Genomic DNA, 25,356 nt, shown 5'->3' with positions numbered 1-25,356 from the left:
GTCAGAGAAGAATCCATGTGGCCTCAAAATGGCATCCGCCACAAAGAACGCGTCCGCTGTTCCAAAGGGGATTGACTAATTCAGACCCTTTATTTACTGAAATGAAAGGAGCACCCCCCATTTCTGCTCTTCCGTTAACCTGGGAATTAACTCAGCAAACTGGGAATTAACTCAGCAAAAAAGCATCCGCCACCCCCCCAGCAAGGAGAGGAATACAACCCTGCTCCCAAGGAAAGGGAAAAGGAAAAGGGAAGCAAAAAATTGGCCAAACCTCCCAGAGAAGGACTAACCCAACTATAATTCTCCTATTCTCCAGGAAGAATCCACCAATGCTTTAACAATATCTAGTCTGACCTGCTATTCAATGAAGAGAGTCAAGTTATCATGTCCTCATAGGCGAAAGACTAAGATGAAACTGGGAGGTCCCGGTCAAAGAGACAAAGAGGGATGTGACAACTTGACAACTTAGTCTGATTGGGCAGGAGGACTGAAATAACCCATTGGTGGATTTTTCAGTCATCATGCTGGAGAAAGGGAAGGTAAGCCTCCTTGCAAAGGGGAGACAGCTCCCCTCAGCTTGAAGCTCTTGTTGTGAAGGTGAGGATAAGATTATTCTGGAGAACAGTCAGGTTGAAAATAATGCTGCTTAGAAGACTGTGGAAAAAAGGAAAATCCACCAATGGGAAGTGTACCTGCCTATAAGCCAACTTGCACGTCTGTCCTGGGCAAGATCAAGTCGAGACTGAGACACCCTAGGCCAGGACAGGCATTGCAACTTTGGCTGACTTGATCTGATTGGGCAGGAACACAGTCTAAACCCATTGGTGGATTCTCCATCTCCAGTGCTGGAGAACTGACTAGGATGATTTTTAAAAGATTGTTTATTTCAGGAGAAAAGATGGCATTCCAATTTTTCTCCAAAAATGTTGTGAGATACCTTAGAGGGTCATATGCAATTTCAGAAACAAATTACATGCTCATGCATTATTGGATAGAAGCTATTTGTTAGCTATGTACATGTCCAACATATCTGGAAGACATAAGACTAGCCAACTATTCTAAAAAAAAAACAGCTGTAATTTCAAAATACTCTTCAAAAACCAAGTCCATACAGAGCATTCTAACCTGAATGTCCTAAGGCAGTGATGGCAAACCTTTTAGAGATCGAGTGCCTAAACTACAACCCAAAACCCACTTATGCATCGTCAGGTGCCAGGTGAGTGTGGCCAATTGGGTGGGTGTGGTGGTAACAGCAGACTGGGTGGGACTAAAAAGTTCAATCAATCAATTCCAACTTTGCGAAATCTTTTTTTTCCCACAAAAAGTTGAAATTGATATTGATAGAACCTTTTTTTTTTTTTTGCACACGGCAGCGTAGGCCTAAAGCGAAAAGGTTTTATAAAACCCAGCTGAAGGCTTAGGACTGGGGCGACGGTGCGCGTGCCCACAGAGAGGGCTCTGCGTGCCACCTGTGGCAAGTGTGCCATAGGTTCGCCACCAGGGCCCTAAGGCATGAATGACCAAATCATTCCTTTTCAGCAAGGGATGCAGTTAGCAAACTTTTCTAAATTGATGTGGGCTGGCTTATGTGTTAAAACAGTCCTACTTCAGCTTACTACCTATGAATCAAGCAGCAATTCTATATAAACACTGTGTGTAGATAGGCATCAGATATATCAACTGAAGAGAGAGAAGAATGTACTATTTATTTATTTAATGGAAAATTTGCAGAGTTATGTGAATAGTCTTATGTGCTTTTCACAGAAGAGAATAATATTTCTCTTCAAATACTGTCAGTATTTTTGCAGCAATATTTTAACCTTAAGGTAGTGCCTGATTTCTTATCATTCATTCAGCGAACTTTCAAAGTTAACAATGGCACTAAATAAAGGGATTTGTGACTGGTGTCTAATGCAGCGCCTCCATGGTCATGTGACTGCAATCTGGATGCTTGGCAACCCAGTTGCATTTATGATGGGTTGCCAAGGGTACTGAGATCATCATTTGTCATCCTCTCTGATGATTACTCAGAAAGTCGATGAGGAAGCCAGGGTAGGAAAGGTCAGAAAGAGTGCTGAGATATTGCCTTCCACTTGAGGGCTGAAAATCCTGCTGAAAATCCTGACAGCAGCAGGAAAGCAATGACAAGTGGAGTGTTTTATTTGTGCTGGTGGACTGGCTGGCAGTGAGGCTTCTGTGGTGGATAGAGCTTTGTGGATATACTGAAGCACATCCTGTGCTGAGCCTCCCAGAGCTTCCCTCACCCTGAAGCACTCCGCCCTCCTTACTTGAGATTTTGTCCGCTTAACAACCTGCAAGATCATTTAACAAAAACCAGGAGTGCCGGGACTACAATCATTGAGTAAAGCAGTCACATGATGTCTAATTTAATGACTGCTTCGCTCAGTGACCAAGACTTCAACTCCCAACTATGGTCGTAAGTTGAGAAGTACCTGTATGTGGAATATATTCATTGAAGTTCCTGTTTAATTTTAATGTTTCTCACTTTATTCAACAAATTTACAGATTGTACTATAATGACTGGGTGAGTTACTAAAGCAAACCTGGCTCTTGCAGCTGAAAAACCTTCTTACCTAGGGATTAAAAACTGTTAGATGTGAATATAATTATTTTATTCCTTTTTGCTTTACAAGTTAGAAAACTGGCATATATATCTTATTTTTGAAATATTTTTGAAATATTTATTTCACATGATATTATTATAGCCAATTCATATCTTCTACTATCAGGTGAATGAAAGACCTACTGAATGTGAAATATGCTGAAAATGAAATTGAAATTAAGAACAGAAAATCTGAGTGATACACTTATTGGAATCCCCTAAGCTGTATATTTAGCACTGTTAATTGGAAATATCTTCTCCTTAAGCAGAAGTTATAGACCATTATTATTTATTATTAATTTTACGCAACTTCTATTTTTTAAAAAATTACAGTTTAGAAATACAGCACATAGACTTTATAAATATATAAATAAGCACCAGTTTCTATCCAAAACCAAAGTGGTTTCATACTCATATTTTGTCTTAGTGTAGATCTACTGATCTGTTGTAAATTTGTTTTACAGGTAGTCCTAAACTTATAAGTAAATTCAAAATTTCCATTCCTAAGTGAGTTTTGCCCTATTTTATGACTTTTTTGCCACAATTGTTAAGTGAATCACTCCAGTTTACTGAATTATACAGTCATTAAGCAAATCTGGCTTTTCCTGTTGACTTTGCTTGTCAGAAGCCAGCTGGGAAAGTTACAAATGGTGATCACATGACCCTGGGAGAGTGCAACTATCATAAATGCATGCTAGTTGCCAAGTGCCCAATTTTTGATCACATGACCATGAAGACGCTGTAGCAGACCTAAGTGTGAAAAACAGTCATAAGTCACTAATCAAATTGTTGTAAGTTGAGGACTTCATGTATAAAATCTGGGGTCCATTCTCAAAACTGAAAAATTCTGTGCTAAAATGACATATACATACACATACAGAAACCAGTTCTGATGTAGAGCTGGAAATGAAATGAGAAGACTATTTTTCATACTAGTAATTTTTAAAATCAATATTTGCCTTCCAGGTTCTAGAGTCCAACTTCTAGAATTCCTAGGCAAGTATCTGCAATTTGAAATTCTGCAAGCTTTAGAGATAAAGGCCAAATGAAATATAACATGTATTTCACTAGAAGGGAAGAATGTCCAGTCTTCATCTACTAAGAGATTTAGATTTATTTATTCTAACACTCAGTCCTGCTGTCAGCCTGCTGAGAATGTTAAAAGTCTATTTCCTTACTAAATTCAAGGCAAGGCACTGTATTAGCTTTTTCCAAGACAAACGACACTAATTACAAAGGTAATGCAGTAATTCATTAAGCAGCAGTGACCTTTCCATAATGAATGCAAAAGAGGTCAACTTTCTCTGTGTTCCTTGAAATTCTTCAGATGACTAGTAAAATACCCAAAAAATGGGGTTGCATTGCACATCATGCAAGCATCTTGACTAATCTACTTCTCCTCTCTTCCCGCAACTACTAGTATGCCTCATAAAGCTTTGCCTAAATAAACTACTGAAAATTTCTTCTACACCTATGACACATATTACTTTCCACTACCATGACTAGATTCCACTACCCTCAATTTAATTTTTACAATTTTTTTTATTTGTGAATTTTCCCTTTGCTATCATTGTAAAAACAAGGTGTGAAGATATCAGCCAGATCAAAGAACAAGAGAACATCAGGGTTGCATATACGCTCCAGTCCCATTTTACATGACACTAGGACAATCATAAACAATTATCTCCATTTCATTTATAAATAAAATTTCTATCATTGTAAGCTCTGAATGTTTATAATATAAAGGTAGTGCACACTTTTAATAATAAAAATAGTTTTTTATAAAATATCAGTGTCCTCAATAATCAGACAACTGTCTAAAATAAATTTTCAATGGTAAAATAGAACTAATTATATTAAAAACTGCTAAGCCAGTACTGTTTGAATACTGCTAGAAAGTTGAATTATTTACATATAATTATGTCCAAAGGACAAGCGCATCAAAACTCAGATTGAGCTATATCCTCAGGAAAATTTTCTTTATTCATTATATTTACAAACTCTGCAATTCTAAATCAATTTAATTACATGACTATAAATAATTCACTGAGAATGTAACTTTCATTTGCCATATTTCAGTTTTCTTTGAAAATACTCTTTTTCAGTCCTCATCCCAATTTCAAGCATATTTCTATTCCAGGAAAAAGTCTACCCCCTGATAAGATTAATATAAATTCTCCTTTCACAATCTGAAGAGATAATTGATTTTTGCTCTCTCATTTATTAAAACTAATTGTGTTGAAAACTTTACTCTAAACGTTAAGTAAGTCACATATGAAATTGGAAAGAAAGAAGTAAACAAATTAATATTTTTGCAAAACGTAGAAATGGAATATGCATAGGTCATATGCAAAGGTATCACATTTTTTTACCTAAATCTATAAATAAGGTGTAAACTTTATAAAGCAAAATTTCTACAAACCTCTATGTGCATAAATTATTATGCATGGAGCCTTCTGGCACATTGACCATTTGCAATATTCCAGATTGAAGAGAAGGGGTGTTGTCTTACCTGAACACCTTTTCTCAGAACGGAGATGGAGAATCCACCAATGGGTTTTCTCTGTCTGCCTGCTCAAGTAGCCAAACTTGACACGTCCCCTCTTGCTAGGAGATCCAGTCTTGACGAGGGCGAAAGTGGCTGATACTAGACGAGGTGTTGGCTCTCAACTCCTAATGCCGGCCTAACTGACCTTAAGGGAAGGTGTGGATTCTTCATCTCCGTACTGAGAAAAGGTGTTCAGGTAAGACAACGCCCCTTATCCAGTACAAGAGATGGAGAATCCACCAATGGGACATACCAAAGCCTCACTGTCCCGATGGGTGGGAAACAGATAAGGCCGGATCCACGTCCCCAGAGACCACCTGCTGGAGGACCCTCTGACCAAAGGAGGTGTCCGCTAAAGCGAAGCGGTCAATCCTATAGTGATGTATAAAAGGTGAGGGCGAAGACCATGTTGCAGCCCTGCAAATCTTGATGGAAGCCTGAGTGGCCCATGCTGCAGATGTCACAGCACTGCGAGTGGAATGGGCTGTGATGTGACTTGGAGTCGGCAGGGAGGCAGAACGGTATGCCTCCGCTATACAGGCCCTGATTCATCTGCCTATAGTGCCAGTGGACACCTTCTGTCCCAGGGAAGCTGGACGGAATGAAATAAAGAGGGCCTCAGATTTGCGAAAGGGTTCCGTGCGTTTGATGTAACGCACTGCCACTGCTGCTCCAAGTCATGGGAAGGATTAGGACAAAAGTTAGGCAAGATGACTTCCTGTGTCCTATGAAAGAGTGAGTTGACCTTGGGCACGAAGGTGGGATCCAACTGAAGGACTACCTATCCTATCAGTAGCCACCTTAAACCACTCCAATCCATACATGAAGCAAACTGACACCCTCCATGAAGATGAAGCACGACCACGAACGCGAAGCCAAAAAATAGCAAGGCAGCCCAAAATCTTAACCCCCCCCTGCAACTCAGACTAACCTGAGCACAACCAAACAGAACACTCCCCCAGCCAATCAGAGCACAGCCAACCCCCCCAGCCAATCAGAGCACAGCCAACCTCCCAGCCAATCAGAGCACAGCCAAGCCTCTAACCAATCAGAACACACCTCCACCCAATCAGAACACAGCCAAGCTCCCACCTAATCAGTTCATACCCCCACTGGCAGTTAAAAGGAAGAAACAGCTAAGACCACACATTGTTGCTCGAAGCATGAAGCTGAAAACACCAGCCTGAAGATGACGAATGGGACTTCGTCGAAACGTCGCCAAGACACTTTTACGCGGGAGAAAACCCGAACAATCAAAGACCTACCTACATATATATATATATATATATATATATATATATATATATATATATATATACACACACACACACACACACACACACATATATGGGTGATTATTAGAATAGATATTTTAAATAGATTAAGAATGTATCTTTTGGAATAATAGATTTATTTTGATGAAAATTATTATCTATTGGAATTGAAAAAATGTTGATTTTTTTAGATTTGGATGGCTTCAATAATTAACTGAGTGTTTTAAATTAGTAAAATGACCTTTTTGTATGATAACATAGATGTGATAAGACATGATAATCAATTGGAGGAAATTTGAATTTTGTTTAATGAATTGAAATGATTTAAGATTTCACATTATTTTGTTATCTTAAAGAGATTGATCAGTTGTGGGATTATATATGTGTAGGGTAGATTAATATGTTATTTTAATTAGGATATCTATTGTGTAGTGGAAGAAGAAATAAATGAGATTGGTGATAAAATGAGGGATGTGAGAGATTAAGAATTAGAATATATCTGGAAGGGATACCTGAATTGATAACTTGTTGATTTAAAGTTAAATTTGATTGTGGTATTTGTAAACTGATAAAAGTTTTAAAACAGGTTTAGCAGTAACAGAAATTTAAATTAGAAATGGAATATTTTAAACGTTATTTGCTATTTGAGGGAAATAGAGAGAGGACAGTGAATGTATTGAGTTGAGTTGTTTATATATGTTTTCACTTTTAAATGTTTGATTACCCAAACACCACGGTGGGTCCTGAATACCTTTTCTTAAGGATTAAAAAACCAATAAAATATGTTTAAAAAAAAATTCTGCCCTTTCACATATTTGTGATAAGTCAGCCTTTCTCAGTGGATGACCTCCAGAAAGTTTTAAAGATAGTAAAGAGGGCAACTAGATTTGGCTGAGAGTACTGGTTTCATTCTGTTATTCGACCTAATGGATCAGATGTTGTCAAACAGTAGGACTTGAAGGGTATCATGTGACAAGTTAAGCGCTACTCCATAATGTCATTCATTCCTTCTCAGATGTCCCCCATTGCTCCTTATATTGTCAAGCACTGAGATAAGAGTAATGTCTGATGGGCATCTTCTCAAAGTGATGTGTACTAGATGAAGCAGGAACATGTACATAAGCTCTTACAGCTTGTTATTTTTACTTATGCTCCACTATTCTAAGACAAGAGGGTGACATAGTTCCGATAAATGAAACTCTTCAAAGAACTTCGAGGCATTGTTTACCTTAAAGAATCTTTATTCGAGTAGCTTAGCATTGGCATGTACATAGGCAAAGCCAAAATCTGAATTCCCCTCCCAAGCACATAGTATCAAGCACAATTCCCTCCTCTAATTAATTGTCATAAATCACATTTTCCAAATAGTTTGAAATGCAGGCTTTCCCTCCAGTTCTTCAACCCGCCATTTCTTATCATCTCTTATTCCAAAAAACCTTGATTCTCACACTAGTTAAAATATTGTTGTGTCTAACTAAACTCCCATGCACATTCCTCCTCCCCCCCAGTATCATCTAATTGTAACTCTAATTCTAAGAGTAAAACATAAGAAGAAAAATGGCTGCATCTCCATATGTTGTCAAAGCAAGAACATTTGATGTTAGCAGCGTTGACATTGGGAATGATGTGACAGGATGAAGAGACCCAATCCTTCTTGTAGTCCTTCAGGTGTGTTGACTAGATCATGGGTGTTTCAACCTGCCATGTCACATGACATGTCACGACGTATCACAACTTTTTTTGCATTGCCAGAGCTGGGATGGGCGCAGCCTCCGTATTATGCACCCAGCCTGTGGGCCAGCAGTTTGACACCCCTAGACTAGGTGAACTCCCAGCTAGTTTAATCTCTGTCCCATGGTTTGCCTTCATTGGGAAAGGCAGAGGGGAAGATGACCCCAGCAACATTCCTCCTAGGGTTGAGAGAAAGATTTGAGGACTCATCCATTGGCCTCAAAGCAGGAGAACAAATCCACAAAATAAAACAAGCCAGCAGGCCTGCCATGGAGTACGTGCAAGAGTTTTGCAAGATAGCAGGTCGAATACAGGGGTTGCCTGAGCAATCCCTAATCCATCTCTCCATTGAGGGATTAGACGACTACCTCTCTCAGGCCTGCATTTATCAAGCAGTACCTGATCAGCTGCAAGAATGGTAACCAGGCCGCGGTGAAGCTAGACCTTCAGCTCACCCGCTATAAGAAGCCTCCCCCACCTGAAACTGAGTCGAAACCAGAGCAACCCAGATGACAACTCCCCCCCCCCAAAACCTCCAATGGCTACAACTGCTGAAAGGCCCAGGCCACCTGCAGGCCCACCAATCAAATGCTTCCAATGTGGACAGCAGGGACATCGAGCAGCGAACTGCCCAGTTCCCTACCCCCAAGAGCAGAGCAGACCGGGATCTGCAGCGAAGAAGAAACCTGATCAGCAGCCAACGAGAGAAAAATCCAACTGGATCACATAGGAACTGGTTGCCCAAGTCACATCCCCCACATCCCCCCCCCGCGCTCTACCCTCTTTCGATAGCGAAAATGAAGGAGAGAACGACCCAATGGTGAGTCGACATGTCCCACCTTTTTCACTGCCTGCCAAACTAATAATCCCTAAGGCAGGAGCACAGGTAGACCTAAAAGTGTTAGTTGATTCTGGATGCTCCCGATGCATTATTAGCTTGCCATTTGCCATGAAACTGGTTATATGAGGAAAATTGCTCTCCAAGCCTGTGAGGTTTGAGCAAGCCGATGGCTCCCTGATGGGAGGGACTCTTGTCATGCAATTAACTGAGCCCTTATGCCTAGAAATATGTGAGCACTGGGAGTTTATTTGCTTCTTGGTGGCTCCAAAAATGACTAAGGTGGTGATCCTAGGGCTAGCCTGGTTGGACAAATGGAAGCTTTTATCTGGTGGGAGAAAGGAATGAGAACTGTGAGGCTCTAAATCCCCCCCTCCGATTCAACTGACGTTGCAGGACACTTTAGGCCACCTAATGAGCGACCTCACATGGCTGCCTCACCGTCACCAGGCGAACCACTCATCCCCAGCGAATACTGGGACCTAGCGGAAACATTTAATGAAAAAGAATTCAGATTTTGGCTTCACCTATGTACGTGCCAAAGCTATGTCTTTCTATATTTGCCTGAAGCCCTCCGTCTTAATACTCTCAAACACAGCCACGATGTAAAACAGGCTGGACATTTTGGATATCTAAAAACTCTACATCTCATCCGCCAGCAATTTTGGTGGCCAGGGCTGAAATGGGATGTGGAAAACTACGTAAAGTGTTGTAATGTATGTGCCACAATGAAAAGAATCTCAGGGAAAACTCCTGGGTTACTGCAAGCTGGTTGCAGACCCTTCTCAACCATGGGAAGAAATAGCTATGGACTTTATAGTAGACCTACCTGAAAGTAGAGGAAATACTGTTATCTGGACTGTAATGGAGCGTCGGCTTACCTGAATGCCTTTTCTCAGCATGATGACGAAGAATCCACCAATGGGTTATTTCAGTCCTCCTGCCCAATCAGACCAAGTTGTCAAGTTGTCACACCTCCTCATTATCTGGGAACCTCCCAGTTTTCATCGATGGGCGAAGCCATTGACAACAGTTCAACGTGATGACTCTCAAGCAGGTATTAAGCAAAAATCACCTAGCGAGTATCCCACCCGGACCTAACTGACAACTATTAGGGAGGGCGTGGATTCTTCATCATCATGCTGAGAAAAGGCATTCAGGTAAGCCAACGCTCCTTCTCTAGCATGATGACTGAAGAATCCACCAATGGGATGTACCAAAGCTTCTCGAGTCCCTAAGGGTGGGAGTCAATAGGGGCCGGATCCCCAGATAGGGTGACTATTTGTTGTAAGACACATCTACCAAAAGCAGCCTCAGCCGGAGCAAATTTGTCTAAATGGTAATGCCTAATGAACGGTGATGGCGATGACCATATCGTCGCCCTGCAAATGTCCTCAATGGACGCCTGAGTTGCCCACACTGCGGTTGTAGCAGCACTGCGTGTAGAGTGTGCCGTCACATGATGAGGAACTGGCAAGGCAAGAGAGACATAAGTGCTTGAAATGCAAGCCCTGATCCACCTACCTATGGTAGAAGCTGATACCTTTTGTCCCATTGACGAAGGTTGGAAGGACACAAATAGGGCTTCTGACTTACGGAAGGGCTTCGTTTGCTTGATATAGCAACATAAGGCTCTCCTTACATCTAGAGTGTGCCAGCATCGTTCCAATTCATGTGACGGGTGAGGGCAAAATTTTGGAAGGATGACCTCCTGCGCCCTATGGAAAACCGTGTTAACCTTTGGGATGAATGAAGGGTCTAGCCTGAGAACTACCCTGTCCTCATAAAACGTGCACAGGTCCTTCCTAACCGACAAGGAAGCTAACTCCGAAATGTGCCTGGCTGAGGTAATGGCAATCAGAAAGGAGACCTTGAGCAACAAGTGTCGCAGTGAGCACGTTTTGAGTGGTTCAAAGGGAGATGATGTTAGTGCCTGAAGGACTCGAGGTAAATCCCAAGAGGGATACCTATGAATCACAGGCAGTCTGGTATTTGTGATCCCCCTAAAGAAGGGCCGGATGGCTGGATGCCGTGATAAGGAGCCCGAGGAGTCCCATGACAGAATTGAGGACAAAGCTGCTAACTGTCTGCGTAAGGTGTTGGGCACCAACCCCTTGTTGACGCCCTCCATTAAATATTCCAGTACCCTGGGAATCGTCACCTGTAATAGACTTACGTGCTTCTTGTTGCACCAATGACAGAAATGCTTCCACGTAAGTATGGTCATAAATTCGGTTCGTTGCCGGTCTCCTGGCCACCTGTATCATATCAATCACCTCCGCCGAGTAAGATTCCCCGGTTAGGGTGCGACGTTCAAGTGCCAGGCTGTCAATTGAAGCCATTGGGGGTCTGGATGTTGGAGATCCCCCTATATCAGTCGTATTAGGGTGTCGGGAATCCTCCACGGAGCTGAGGATGAAAGACTCACCAAATCCGCGAACTACGGTCTCCTGGGCCAGTAAGGGGCGATGAAGATCACTTCCGCATGCTCCTCCAGGATCTTCCTGATTACTGCTGGAAGTAGCGGCAATGGGGGGAAGGCATACAAGAGACCTTGTGGCCACTTGCTCTGAAGCGCATCTGTTCCTTCTGCTCCCCAAGAGGGGAACTGAGAAAGGAATCTAGGCATCTGAGCATTCTCTGGGGAGGCAAACAGATCCACAATTGGACAGCCAAATTTGACTGATATCTCCCTGAAGATATCTGGATGTAACATCCACTCCGAATGATCTATTGTCGACCTGCTGAGGAAGTCTGCCTGTCGATTTGCCTCCCCCAAGATGTGCTCAGCTCTGATGGAGAGGTGTTTCTCTGCCCAAGAGCTCAATGCTCGGGCCTCCGTCATGAGTGATTTGGACCAAGTGCCCCCTTGCCGATTCATGTGGGCCTTTGCGGCCACATTGTCTGTTTGGACCAGTACATGCTGACCCTTGACTGCTGCGTGGAATTTTTGGAGAGCTAGATGTATTGCTCTGAGCTCTAACCAGTTTATGTTGTGTTTGAGGTCTGCCTGCGACCACCGGCCCTGAGCTATCTGGGATTGGAGGTGTGACCCCCAACCGAAGAGGCTTGCGTCCGTGGTCACCTGGAGTCGACTGGGCTCCTTGAACAGGGTCCCCTTATGAATGGCTGATGAAATCCACCAGCCAAGTGATAAACGTATCTGATGAGGAATCCGAACCAGTTTGTTGGATGTACTGGTATGCTGTCTCTGGTACGGAAGTAGGAACCATTGAAGATCGCGGGTATGTAGCCGGGCCCATGGCACGATCGCTATGCATGATATTAGTTTGCCTAGGAGTTGAGAAAGCGTGGCCAATGCCACAGCCCTGTTTCTACACAACTTGCAAGCCAGGTCCCTGATGCTCCTGCGCCTCTCCTCTGACAGGTACACATGACACGATTCAGTGTCTATCACCGCTCCCAGATGAAGCAGGCGGGTAGAGGGATTCATCTGGCTCTTTCTGAAATTGATCAGGAACCCATGGTTCTGAAGGGTCTTTATGGTGAGGGCCAAGTCTGAATGGGCGGCTGAGATTGACTGGGACTGGATCAGGATGTCGTCCAGATAACACTGGACCCGTATGGGGATCAGTCTCAAGTGAGCCGCCAACACTGCCAGGATTTTGGTAAAGACCCTGGGGGCTGAGGAAAGGCCAAAAGGAAGAGCTCTCTATTGGAAGTGGCGGTTGAGATAACAGAATCTCAGGTACCTGCGATGATGTGGGAGGATAGGAATGTGTAGATACGCCTCCTTCAGATCTATTGAGGTCAACAAATCCCCCCACCTGATGCTGGCTAAGATGGAGTGCAGTGTTTGCATTTTGAACCTCTTGTAGTGAAGGTGGAGGTTCAATCCCTTGAGATCGAGGATCGCTCCCCATCCCCCCGAACACTTTGGGACCACAAACAGGATGGAGTAATATCCCTGCCTCACCTGGCTTGGGGGAACCTCCTGTATTGCCCTGATGGTGAGCAGATGTTGGATGGCGTCTTCCATGAGCCCCCTTTTTACCGGTTTCTCATGGCTGGGCAAGACACGAAGTGATTTAATGGAATGGATTTGAATTCCAGGGACAGACCTTCTCTGATTGTCTGCAGAACCCAGGAATCGGAGGTTGTTCTTTCCCACTGGCATATGAAGTAAGTTAGTCTGCCGCCAATGGGAGGAACTCCCTCTGAGTCATTTGCCTCGGCGGAAGGGCCGACCCCCTCTGCCACAAAAGGAATGCTTGGTTTGTGACTGGTACCTGGTTCTGTCCCTATAACTTGCCCTATCAAAGGAGCGCTCCAATTTAGGTATGGTTGCGCAGAGTCCGTTGCTGCCCCTGCCCGAAAGGGCTGCCGGCGACTATAAGGAGTGTACCGTCTGGTAGACCTCCTTGCCACCTGAGAGATTACTTTTTGCTTTTGTTTGTTCTTGACTAAATAAGGCGTTAGGGTCTCCCCAAATAATTTGCCGCCCTTAAAGGGAGCTGTGGCCACGCGCCACTTATGCTTACTTTTGGCTCTCCAGTTTTTTAACCACAAAAGTCTCTTAGCGACCACGCTGGAGGCCATTGCTCGGGCTGAATGTTTGGCTGAATACAGGGAGACGTCAGCCATATATTCGGATGTAGCCAATAATTTGGTTAAGTCCTAATGAACCCTAGTTTCCACCAGCGGAATTTTATCCTGTAACTGACGCAGCCAGGTAATAGATATCCTTGCGAAGAAGGAAGTTGCCGTCGCTGCCTTGACTGCCCAGGCGGATGCCAAATGCGCTTTGCGCAAGGCCATGTCGGACTTTTTATCCTCTGCTTTAAGGGCATCAGATACGTCAGCGGGGAGGTTGGCAGTTGAATATAGAGGTGCTAGAGATTCGGTACCTCTAATAGGTCTACTAATGCCTTAGACATGTCTACTATTTTGCGCTCAGTCGCCCCTTGTGACGGCTGAACAGCTGGTGACTCCCACTGTTCCTGAATATTGTGGAGAAATAATTGGGGACAGGGAATATGGAGGTGTGTATCTACTGGCATAGCGAATAAAGGATTAGTTTCCTGATCAGAGGAAGGTTGAGCGGTTGGGACCAGATGGGAGGAAAGTTTACTTGCCTCATAGGCTCTGCATAACAAGGCAGAAAAAAACGAAGCATTGAACAGTTCTGACATAGATTGGGATTCAAAAGTGGGCTCCTCACAATCCGACCAACCGTCCTTGCCTCCCACATAATCCGAAACATCGGAGTCAGAATCCAGAGAATGGGATGGGGAGACCATATCTGATCGCTCCAGTGAAGGCCGTGTGGCGGTTGTTGGTGCCGACAATGAGGAAGGCCCCGGAGTGGGAGATGCCCACTGGTGACCCGTTGATGCCATGGCTTGGCACACAGCCTGAGATATCCACAGCTGGAGCTGGTCAGAGACGGACTGCTCTAGCGGAAACCTTAACCCTGCAGCAGGTGGTGTGATGATAGCTGTGGGAGTTGCTGATGGACCTGGCAAATTAAGGTCCTGCCCAAATAAAGATGCACCTACCTGACTAAGGGTCCGAGTCAGGACCTGCTGATACACCATCTCCTGCGACCACTCTCTGGATGTAGACGGTTGAGGTGCTCCCGTTTCTGGTGGTGTGGAGGTCGACAGTGTGAGATCTTTCTCAGCAGACAATTGTTGGGCCTGGGAGAATTGCTTCTCCAGGACTCTGTGTGTGCGGTTGGCCAGTCTGTTGCTTGCCGCGCCAGCCCTCCTGCCGTACTTAGATTTAGATTTGGCCTCACCTGAAGGTGGCTCGGGTGCTGGCTCAGCTGGGGCGGGAGTGACGTCCGTGTCCAAGGGACGTGGCTCAGTTGGTTCTGCCATTTTAATCGAGATACAACCCAAAGTTGCCTTTGGCCTGACTCGGTCTGCAAGGGACCTCATGTGGATTGATGTGAGTCGGCTCACTGGCTACCAGAACTCACGCTCGGCGCCGAAGCGCTCGTCCGTCCTCAATGAAATCACACATGTCCCACAATACTGGCGATGGTCAGGATGCTGGAGCAGCCACTAGATGCAGAGGGGCAGAACAAGCACTATGGCAACCAGGCCTGAAGGACTGGCGCTGCTGCTGATTCCACATATGCGATCACAGAGTGCCTTGAATAGGAGATGTGATTTCTGAAACAATAAGACTCAAGACAAAATGAATACCAACAATCTCAGTAAACTGTGTTTCCCCAATGTGATTGACTGCAATCAGTCTCTCTCCTATTATTATTATTATTTTTAACACAAAATGGCGTCCTAGCCTGGGTATAATATGGGCGTAGCCCAAGAAAGAATATCCCTAAAGCTGTGGACCTGGGATGTCTCGTGAGAGAGAAACAAGGGAAGGGGGGGAAGGGGGAGAAGGAGGCTAATCAAGCCTCCTGAGTCAGTGCAAGACAGCTAGAGAAGAAATGGCTAATTAAAGGCTTGCAGCTTAATCAGGGAATGATGCTGTGAATTGTGCCTAACAGCTGTTAGGCGCGAAAATTTTTGCCACCACACCACGAGGCTCCCACTTCTTCAGCGGCAGCCACAAGCAAGCAAAAGTAAACAATCTGCTTATTTCCCCCGTCTCTATCCGAAACGAGTCCTTTAGAATCTCCCAGAGAAGAAATAACGTAATAAAAGAGACTGTTTTGTAAATTCTACAGAGAATTCTACAGAGCCTCCCTACCGAGCCCGATGAGGAAGAAGCCACGAGGCTTCAAAATGGCGGCCACCAAGCAGAACAACAGCACGCACGCTACTGGAAAGGCACAAGCGATCCCCTTGTAATCCCCGCCGAAGAAAAGAAGCTCTCCCCACTTCTTTTGGGAATTATTATGATGATTCAGCAGACTGCTGAATTCAGGGAAGGGAAAGGCCCCCCCGTTCTAGCAAAAAGCTCTATTCTAACACTAAAGGGAGAGAAAGACAGAAATAGATCCTTCAGAGAGGGAAACAAACTTTACTAAACCTAATAGCTTTAAGAATCCACCAATGAATCAAAAAATCTAGTCAGACCTGCTCCAAACTACAGAGAGTTAAGAGATCACGTCATCATGGGCGAAGACCAAGATGAAAACTGGGAGGTTCCCAGATAATGAGGAGGCGTGACAACTTGACAACTTGGTCTGATTGGGCAGGAGGACTGAAATAACCCATTGGTGGATTCTTCAGTCATCATGCTGGAGAAAGACCTGTTCTCAAAGCAGGCTCATTTCATTGCCTGCAAAGGACTCCCATCTGCCCAACGACTGACCAAATTGTTCCTGAAATGTATTTACTGGCTGCATGGCACCCCTAAGCAAATAAGTTTGGACAGGGGGGTGCACTTCACAGCGAAGTTTTGGAGGAATTTTCTTAAATTAATTGGATCATCTCAAGGCTTGTCATCTGCTTTTCATCCAGCCACCAATGTGGCTGCAGAATCCGCTAACAAAATGATGGAGCTATATCTCAGATGCTACGTTTCCTACCAACAGACAAACTGGACTGACTTCCTCCCTTTTGCAGAGGTGGCGTACAATAATTCTGTTCACAGCAGTACTGGCTACACGCCTTTCAGAGTAGCCACAGGAAAAGAGTTCAGCCCAATATCTGAATACCCTCAGGTGCCCTCTGCCTCCCAGAAACTTGATCAATGGGTGAGGGGGTGGGAAAAAGTTTGGAGAAATACAAAAACTCTTTAAAAAGACTTCCGAGACCTATAAAAAGCAGGCTGATAAAAAGAGGGCTCCCCAAAGAACATTCCAAGTTGGAGAAAAGGTTTATCTGTCGACTAAATATCTACGCCTCAAATTACCCAATAAGAAGTTAGCACCGAAATTCTTGGGGCCTTTTCCTATCATAAGGATCATCAATTCAGTCACCATAGAACTAAAACTCCCTAGACTTTTAGGGAGAATTCACCCTGTCTTCCATTGCAGCTTGTTGAAACCTTGTCGGGGTTCCACTTTAAGACCTCCCCCTAAGAAGGCACCCGGGCCCCTCCTAGTTGCAGGACAGACCCACTATGAAGTGAAACATATTCTTGATTCTAGCAGTCTTTTTATAAGGGAAACTGCAGTACCTAGTACAATAGAAGGGATACCCGTTGTCTGAAGCCACTTGGATGAAATCCAACAAGGTGAAAGCTGACAGACTCATCAAAAGGTTTTATGAGAAACACCCCAACAAACCGAAAAATAGTCCCTAACATATGCTTTTGTTCACATTACAGGATCTGTCCCTTTTGTAAGAGGGGCCAGATGTCAATGCTGCTAACATCAGATGTTCCTGCTGTAACAATATACGAAGATGCAGACATTTTCTATTTAACCTGTGTATTACTTTTAGAGTTAGAATTAGATGGTGTTGGAGGGGAGGGGGAAGAATATGCAGGGAGATTAGTTAGCCATAACAATATCTTAGTAGAGTATTTTTCAAGGTTGTATGTAATAAGAGGAGATAAGAAATGGCGGTTAGGCAACTGGAGGGAAAGTTCGCACTTCAAACTAATTGGAAAATCTGATTAATGACTGTTAAATGAAGGAGTGAATTATGCTTAGATACTATGTGTTAGGGGAGGAGAATTCAGATTTTGGCTTTGCCTATGTATGTGCCAAAGCTATGTCTTTCTCATTAAAGATTCTTTAAGATAAACAATGTCTCAAAGTTCTTTGAAGAGTTTCTTCTTTCGGAACCATGACATCAGCACTCCTCTGCTTTATCCATGCTATAGTTTCAAATAAAAGGGACAACATATAGAGCACTTATGGAGGATGGATCTTGGGCAATGGTTCCTCACTAAAAGTATCACAGACCAGATGGGCAAATCTTGTACCTATGATTAGATTTCTGGGATAAAGATTTTCATTCCTAGATTGTAGTTTTCATTCATCATCCCTGAATACTGCTTTAAAAGACCATGACATCTAGTGGACAACAATATGAGAGAAACTGTCATGCACAAGAGCTGAGACACAGAGAGAGAGGGGGGAGAGGTAGAGGGAGAGGGGGAGGGAGGGAGGGAGAGAGAGAGATCTGGAAGTCATCATAGTGCTACGCAAGCTGTATAGCAAGCCTGTTTCATAGAAGTATATTTAGCATTCATAAGGATCCAAATTCACAAGACAATGAACTCACAAGATTTCCAAACTGGATTGGCTCATTAGTTTGAACAAAACTGTTGAATTATTCTTAACAAAAGAAAGGCTCTTTATAAAATTCATAGCCACTTTTCATGGCCTTCTGCTCCACTCCCTACTCTTTTTTGGCCTTCAAATTTCATTTCACTTTAAGAAATCTCAAGACTAATTGGGGCCAGGACTACTTTGCTTTGCCATTTTTATTCTTTTCCTTTTCAATGTTGTTGAATGCCCAGATCTATAACCCCTCTTTTCTTTTTGGGTGTAATTTAATAATCAGCAGAAAACTATTTTTTTAACTGATTAAGCACTAAGATTTTACAGAGACACGTTTCACTGTCAGATAAGGACTTGAAAAGGGGAAGAATGTTTATTTGCACTTTCAGCATAGAGGACAATGAAAAAGGACTTCTTTGCTGCTATGCACAACTCAATTTTATTAATGGGTCAAAGATTTGCTTTTTAACCTCTGCGGCTTTTTTATAAGCAAAACAATAACACCATTTATCAAGTGGTCTTGGGTCTAAGTGAAGTGTAGAGGTAGATGTGTGTGGCTGGCACAAAGTAGACATCTTCTCACTGGGGAGAAGAAAGAATAATGAAGTAATGTTCTACTTGGCAAGATTAGAGAAGTAGAAAGTAAAAAAGAAACTTTAAACATTTGCATATCTTTTTTGGCTTTTAACTTTTTACTATATTTATAGCAGAATGCGACTTAAAGTCATCCCTCTCCATTTCTATTCTTGTAATAATCTCAGAAACAGATTAGTTTCAAAAATGCAACTGGCAACATAGTATTCAGTGAGCTTCATGGCTAAATGAGGATCTTAATCTGGTTAATGCAAAACCCTAAATTGTAAATTAACAAAATCTACAAGGAATGAGAGAACCAAACTAGATCACAAAATCTGGTTAAGCGTAGGATAAAATACTCTGTTTGAAGAAGTTATGAACACTTCATTGAAAGAGATATTAAATTCTATGGAAAAAAATCATCTCTACTTAACAGTTGCTGTTAATTTGGGAGACCCTGAAATTGAATCTGTGATATGAAGTTCAATGTCTTTGGGCTATAATTCCATGAGAGAAGAATCATACATGTTGCCCTGAGCTGCACAGATTTAAACTGCTTACCAACAGATTGGAGAAACATTTGTCATTATGTAACCTGTCCTTTTTTATTCTGCCATGGTGACACAGCTGGTAGCATCAGATTTTTCAATAAAATTAATGACCTTACAATTCTAGGCCAGGACCTGGAAAGAATTACACTTTAGTTGTCCTAGTGCAGTAGTTTTCAATGGCTGTACTGTGGCACATTGTACACCACATAAGATCCACATGCATATGCATCAGCCAGTACTGCACTTCCATGACATCACTAGGGATGAACTGCCTCCATTTTCCCCCCAAGCTCCACTAAACTGTGATGTCAATAGATTTCTGCTTTTGAGACCCAGAAGTCTCACCTATGGGATTTGTGCCATGAGGTGATAAAGGTTGAAAATCTTTGCCCTAATGCAGTGGTGGCGAACCTATGGCAAGGGTGCCAGAGGCGGCACTCGGAGCCGTCTCTGTGGGCACACGTGCCATTGTCCTAGCCTTGCCTCCCCCATGACTCCCTCACCAGCAGCCCCCTAGAAAAGAGTTGCCCCCAAGCGTGGCCCACGCAGAGCAGTGCAGCCAAGGACATGGCAGCCAGACAGGATAGACAAGACTCTGCCCTCATGCCCCATCGCGCACAGTTGATGCTGCGGGACGCGGGCAGAGGGCATGGCTGCCATGGCGCTGCTGGGTGATCTGCAGTGGGCCCTGGAGGCGGTGAGTGGCCCTGCGGGCAGGCGGCCTGGGGGCGGGGCAGGGGACGGAGTGGGGGTGGGGCCAGTTTCTGGGCACTCAGTCTCTAAAAAGTTCACCATCACTGCCCTAATGGATAACAATTCCCCTAATTCCTGATTAGCTATGTGAACCAGTTGCCTATATTTGGTTTATGCTGGGAATTAGATATATTTTAGTGATTTAATTCCTAATGAAATGATTGCTGGGATTCTACTACTAGACTTCATCCGACTTAATTTGGTCTCTAATCTTGGTGGTGCAGTGATTAGAATGCAATATTGCAGGCTAATTCTGCCCACAGCCTGGAGTTCAATCCTGATGAGGCTCAAGATTGATTCAGCCTTCCACTCTTACGAGGTTGGTAAAATGAGAAGCCAGATTGTTGGGAGCAATATGCTGACTCTGTAAACCACTCAGAGAGTGATATAAAGTACTATGAAGTGGTATATAAGTCTATTGCTATTGTTATTTTGATAAAGTTCACAGAGAATTTATTTTACAATTTGTGGTGAGAGGCAATCAGAAGGCAGACATCCAATCTGTATATAAATTTTCTATTCAATTCTTTGAATAAACAGAATTTCTTAAGTATCCAAGGGCAGTGGTTAATAATCACATTACATTAGTTTGCTTAATGATAATGAAAAACAAGAAATATAAGGATATCAATTAATATCAGCCAGCCAAGTTTTTCTATAACCTTTCAAACAAGGTGCCTAGACCTAGCTGGTTTTGCTGAAAGTGTGCTACATGTAAATGAATAAGTGTACAGGTGATCTTCAGCTTATGACTGGTTGCTTAGCGACCATTCAATATTATGACAAAACCCCCCTTGAGCCAGACTCAAAAACCTGATGGCCAGTGACACCCCCCATAATCATTTTGGGTTTGCAATGTCCCATAGTCATGTGACTGCAATTTATGTTTTTTTTGCTTTTTTCCAGTATTTATTTCTGGTTTCTGGCAGTCGTTCATAAAAAAAATTGGGCCATTCATAAAAAAAAAAAAATTGAGTCGCCCAATGCACACATTCCCAGGTGAAATCCAGTATTTGCTAATTCAGTGTTTACTGCAACTTTGTAGACTATAACTATCTATCACAAATAATAATTGACTGTATTTGTAACTATGACTATTGAGAACTTACTAGAAATTACCTTATCATTTCCAATCTATAAATAATGAAGTCTGCTCAAATGTTATCTTCTATGTAATTGTCATTACAAGTAATCCTTGACTTATGATCACAACTGACCTTTGAATTTTGGTTATAAGTTGTTGTAGCCATAGGTTGGATCACCACATGACAGGATCTGATTTTTATAATCATTTTACAATGGTTATTAAGTGAGTCGCCATAGTCATTAAGTGCATCACATAGTAGTAAGTGAATACATAGTCATAAGTCCGAATCCACCTTATCCGATGGATCACAAAAATGATCATATGACCACAGGGCACTTTAATTGATCATAAATGTTAGCTGGTTGTCAATGACTCAGTAATGTGATTATGCAACCCACAGGGTGATAGTAATGGTGGTAGTCCTAACTTTGAGGATACATTGTAAGTAATCTTTTTTTGAATCTGTTGTAACTTCTAATAGTAATTAAGTGATCGGTCATAAGTCAACAACTACCTGTTTTATTAATAAATGTTCAAAAGCACATAGGAAAATATTTCAGGTGAAGTGATCTTGATACAAAGCAATGTAGTTAAGAAAAGCTTGGAAAAAGCTTATTCTGTTAAAGAAAACTGATGTTGAATCAGCAAAATAACTGGCCAAAAAAAGCTGGCCAAAGTTGGCATCTCCTGGTACCACTGGAAACCTATATTAAATACTGGCAGCTATTGCAATCAATGCATAAGCAGCACTGCATTCACATTACCACATACAATATTTGGGTCGTACACCCAGATCCCAGATAACTGAAAAAGAATATGTGCATCACAGCAACAGCACTGAGTAGAATAAGCTTTAAAACACTGTGTCAAACTTAGCAAATGCATCTCTTTCCAAGGTTTGAAAGACATGAACAGTGGGTCATTTTCCCTCTGTGGTTTCCTGCCAGACAAGCTGTATAAATCTTCTAATTCCTTCTCTTAATCCAACCCCCTAGAGGCTTTTTATTACTGGAAGAGTTAAAGCCATTCTGCCTGTAGTTTGAACTATGTAGCAAGATCCAGCATTTGGGGGGGATGCAGTGGAATGCTGACATTTGATTTCTCCTTGAAGATAGCATCTGTTCATGTAACATCACAGTCGTATTACAAAATGCTGACTTGCAAGAGAGAATCTGCTTCTCTTTTGGAGATTTCAGTCACTTCTGAAAACTAGTTTTGCAGGTTTCTACCAACAGAGAATCCGAACAGAATGAATGCTTCAGGTACATACATATATGCAAAACCATTATTTAAGAAATGGCAGGTAGCATTTCATGAAATGCTTTCAACTTGGAACAGTACCTTGTAATGACCTCCCAACAGAAGTTTATATAATAGGAACAGTTTCAGCAATGTGTATTTTGTATTTATAAGTTGCTAATCTAATACTCTACTTAAAATACTGTATTGGTATTTTAAATAACTTCATAAGTGAAAAAAGAAAAAAAAACATTTTAATTTTTAAAACTTTTTTTCCTAATTTATCTTCCACAAAACACTTCCAGCAAAGTTGAACGCAGAAATATTGCAATATTAACCAGGAGGGACTAAGCCTTCCGTGTTTACAGAGCTGGAAAGATCAGATATTTTTTCCCTCCAACTGCTACTTGTCATCCAAAATTCCCAATCTTCTTGAGACAGTGGATACATTCGGAACATTTATGGTTATTTTTTCACAAATGACTTAACACAACAGGTACAACCAATCACATAGCACTCATTTACTAGAAGGAAAACACATAAGGATGCCTTCCACCAGCAATTTTAGCTCCTGCTGTAACTCCTCAGCTAAGCTTTGTATTTTGTTATTGGGAATTTAGCATATTTCCAAACAAAACATAGTGCCATAGTCTTATAACAACTAAATGAATTGTTAGAAATATAGATTTGCATTATTACCATCATTATTACTATCTAAAAATAATAAAAAATAAAACCAGACAGGACAAATGTTTCATGGCACCCTGATTATAATCCTGCAGTAACAAAATTTATCACTAACTAATACATCTCAAGTTGCAATCTCCAACTTGAGGCATATTTTACATTACACAATTTATTTAATTTGTAGATTTTTCTTGTTCTTCCCCATCTCTTGCATTTTGAAATATCTTGTCCAGTGAGGAAGACAGTTGTGCCATTCTGATTAGTTCTCAGAAAGCTATTGCCCTACTGTGGGTGTTCAGTTTTTCCTTATGGACCAACTTGATTGTTGTTGCTTTTAATAAACAAAAAAAGCCTACTGTACAATCCCAAAGTTAATAGGAGCTACACAAAGATGCAGAAGCTTAAATTATTGCTTTTAATATATTGCATAGAAAGAACCAGTTGCAAAAGCTGATTCTTGTCAGCTTCAGAGAATACCTATGTTTTCAACTTTAGGGCCAAGCTGACAGCCGTAAGGGCAGATTTATTTATTTTTTGGGACAACTTTATCATACAAGTCAAAGGTGCTGTAGTATTATAAGAAACAAATGAAAATAATTTCCAAGCAGGTAAAAAATTACATCTCCATATTTATTCTCATTTTTCTTATAGAAAAATATCACCAGTTATTTAATAAACTATTATTGCAGCTGTTTAAAGGCTATATTTTTTCTATAAATTTAATGGAATGTCATCTCTATTAGTTCAATATATATCCACTGCAACAAGTATCAGTTAGAAGTTACATAATATTTTCTACATAACTAGGACTCCAAATGTCATTACAGTCATAAAAGTAAAGTGATTACTGAAACATGGACAATACAGAATTGCTATCATTTATACCAACCTCAAATTTTCAAATACTGTTTCTTAAATATCCAAAATGACACAATTCAAAATGGACTCAACTAATTTGGAGGAGCCCCAAGCTTTGCAGAGGTGAGAGAAAGTCTTTAATGGGGTATATAAAACCACCTAATCTATTTAATTGTGAAGAACTGGGAAGCTATGAAACAGTCATGAAATAAAGTATCCTGAAAGAGGGCAAGTTCCAGCCTGGAGTATGACTAGAACGGAGAGCAATTTCCTCTCTACATTTTGGGCTGAAAGTTGTCACAGGTACTTGGCCCTCGAGAAATCTTTGTGGATCATACTAGTATCTGCAGTGATACAGACTCTTCTTATATTTTCAATCAGCTGTCTTCATAAACAAAACAATTTCTATTCATTAGATCTTCAAAGGACTTAATAGTCAAAGTATGCAGCAGTCTTTTTATAAAATGTATTACACAGAAGTAGATTTTCACTGATTAGGTAAGAACTGTTCTACTGTTATGTAACCTTATGATATATGAATAGGGACAACTTCAACCAGACTTGATACATTTCATTTCCACAGATTTGCCTGGCCAAGAAACTTCTAGCAATATAATGTTTAGGTTAATGCATCAGCAAATATCCCTTAACCCAGGAGTGTCAAATTCGCAAAGTCACGTGACGTATCGCAACTTTTTCCCCATTGCCGGCAATGGGGTGGGCACGGTTTCAGCGTGATACATCCGACCTGTGGGCCAGCAGTTTGACACCCCTGCCTTAACTGAACTGATTTTAACCACATTGTTTTCTTCTCTAAGAATGTAAATACATTGATATGCAAGCTTGTTTCTACCACAGGAAAACTTTTAAATCAAGCTATATTTCCTTTGATGTAAAATGCATTATGTCAATTGTCTCAATGACAGTAATTCTGAAACCCACTAAAATGCTGTTTTGAAACATATTGTCAAACCTAGACAAAGAAACATAGAAAACCTCTGTATATAATCATGGAAACATTGTTTGAATTATCTCCTTTTCCCATATTAAAAGGTGGAATGAAATGACAACATTCAGAACTAGTAGGAGGGGAGGGGGGAATACACTGTTTCTAAACCATTACTGCTCCACTACTGCATCCAAGAATTGTGATAACAGCAAGTATGGTATCTACGGTACACTGGCAAAGACAAAATGGCCCTTCATTGTGCACTATCTGAAGCTTTCCCACATGTCCAATTGTATTCTGCCCTTAATGGGGAAAAAAATCAAAATAAATATTTGAATGGCATATATAATAAGAGCTTTGCAGAAGAGGATTATTGTTGCTGAAGCATATAATGTCACCCAGAATGCCTGCAAGCCAAATTACAAAATATTTAGCTAGCTCAGTCTTCCTCCAATCTGGTTCCCTTCAAATGCAGCAACTCATAATTCCCAAAATTTCAAGCCAGCAAATCTCTGGATTTAGTTGAA

General features: G+C 41.8%; 1 protein-coding gene across 3 annotated transcripts in view; it reads right to left on the bottom strand.

Moving 5' to 3' along the window:
• FOXN3 (forkhead box N3) overlaps positions 1-25,356 on the bottom strand; it is a 224,068-nt gene that overhangs the window by 115,496 nt on the left and 83,216 nt on the right. The gene's annotated exons all lie outside the window — the stretch shown is intronic.

This window comes from Crotalus tigris, unplaced genomic scaffold, assembly GCF_016545835.1.
Source record: "Crotalus tigris isolate CLP2741 ecotype Arizona unplaced genomic scaffold, ASM1654583v1 scf7180000024506.1728113, whole genome shotgun sequence".
Classification (NCBI taxonomy): domain Eukaryota; kingdom Metazoa; phylum Chordata; class Lepidosauria; order Squamata; family Viperidae; genus Crotalus; species Crotalus tigris.
The sequence above is the reverse complement of the archived record's forward strand: the minus strand, read 5'-3'. Positions and strand labels throughout refer to the sequence as shown.